The 1,908-nt window shown below is 41.7% G+C and overlaps 1 pseudogene; it reads left to right on the forward strand.

The window, feature by feature from the left end:
* The first annotated feature begins 312 nt into the window (after positions 1-312).
* On the forward strand, positions 313-1,694 carry LOC137216480 (serine/arginine-rich splicing factor 3 pseudogene; annotated as a pseudogene).
* The last annotated feature ends 214 nt before the right edge of the window (positions 1,695-1,908 follow it).

The raw sequence follows: 1,908 nt of genomic DNA on the forward strand, positions 1-1,908 counted from the left end.
ACAGCCAACAGGGAGGGAACCCAGCCCCACCCATCAGCAGACAAGTGGATTAAAGTTTTACTGAGCTCGGGCCACCAGAGCAACAGCCAGCTCTACCCACCACCAGTCCCTCCCATCAGGAAACGTGCACAAGCCTCTTAGATAGCCTCATTCACAAGAGAACAGACAGCAGAATCAAGAAGAACTACAATTCTGCAGCCTGTGGAACAAAAACCACATTCACAGAAAGATAGACAAGATGAAAAGGCAGAGGGCTATGTACCAGATGAAGGAACAAGATAAAACTTCAGAAAAACACCTAAATGGGCCATTTCGTGGACGACGGGTGTGGGAGAGCATCTGTGGGTGCCAGGAGCGAGGGGACCGGGAAGACCCAGGTGAGGGTGTGTGGATTTGAGCCTACGCGTTTCTAACCCGAGATCTCGAAATGCATCGTGATTCCTGTCCGTTGGACTGTAAAGTTTATGTAGGTAATCTTGGAAACAATGGTAACAAGACTGAATTGGAACGAGTTTTTGGCTATTATGGACCACTCCGAAGTGTGTGGGTTGCTAGAAACCCTCCCAGCTTCGCTTTTGTGGAATTTGAAGATCCTCGAGATGCAGCCGATGATGTCCGAGAGCTAGATGGGAGAACACTATGTGGCTGCCGAGTAAGAGTGGAACTGTCGAATGGTGAAAAGAGAAGTCGAAATCGTGGCCCACCTCCTTCTTGGGGTCGTCGCCCTCGAGATGATTATCGGAGGAGGAGTCCTCCACCTTGCCGCAGATCTCCAAGATGGAGAAGTTTCTCCCGCAGCCAGAGCAGGTCCCTTACTAGAGATAGGAGAAGAGAGAGATCACTGTCCCAGGAGAGAAATCACAAGCCGTCCCCATCTTTCTCTAGGTCTCGTAGCCGATCTAGGTGAAATGAAAGGAAATAGAAGACCAGTTTGCAAGAGGAGTGGTGTACAGGAAGTAACTTCATTTGACAGGAGTATGTACAGAAAATTCAAGTTTTGTTTGAGACTTCATAAGCTTGGTGCATTTTAAAAATATTTTAGCTGTTCACATTTGTTTGTCTCTTGGAACAGTGACACAAAAAGATGTAATTCTCTATGGTTTGAAATGGATCATATGAGGCATGTAATATCAAGAATTGTTACTTTACAATGTTCCCTTAAGCAAAATTGAATTTGCTTTGAATTTTTAGTCTTGCATAGATTGATAATAAACCTCTAACTCCTGCCCAGCTAAAGTGTGATGTTTAATATTACGGAAACAAAACTGGTAAAAATTGAAAAGACTCTGTAGCTGGGATATGGTATGCAGCTGTAGTTAAGCGGTCTTTAAAAGCTGCTGTGAACACAAGCCAGCAGGTAAAAATTAAAGTTGCACCCTTAAACTAGATTAGAGGTTTAAAAATTCCACTAGTCTTCACACTGGACAAGAGGTTGTCCAGTGGGTTTAGAATCTAAGAAGTTTCAAGAAAGTTAGTTTACCTTCTGTGATTGCTGAATATGGATACATAGCTCTTTGTAATATTATTTGGAAATTTGACACTATTCAAGATACCCATGTCCTGCCAGTTTAAGGGTACATTGTAGAGCTGAACTATGAGTTACTGTGCAAGATTTTTTTTTCATGCTGTCATTTGTAATATGTTTTGTGAGAATCCTTGGGATTAAAGTTTTGGTTACAAAAAAAAAAAAAAAACCTAAATGAAGTGAAGAAAGAAACCTTCCAGAAAAAGAATTCACAATAATGGTAGTGAAGAACATCCAGGACCTCGGAAAAAGAATGGAGGAAAAGATCGAGAAGATGCAATGTTTAACAAAGACCTAGAAGAATTAAAGAACAAACAAACAGAGATGAACAATAACTGAAATGAAAATTACACTAGAAGGAATCAATAGCAGAATAACTGAGG

The sequence above is a fragment of the Pseudorca crassidens genome, chromosome X (assembly GCF_039906515.1).
Source record: "Pseudorca crassidens isolate mPseCra1 chromosome X, mPseCra1.hap1, whole genome shotgun sequence".
Taxonomy (NCBI): Eukaryota; Metazoa; Chordata; class Mammalia; order Artiodactyla; family Delphinidae; genus Pseudorca; species Pseudorca crassidens.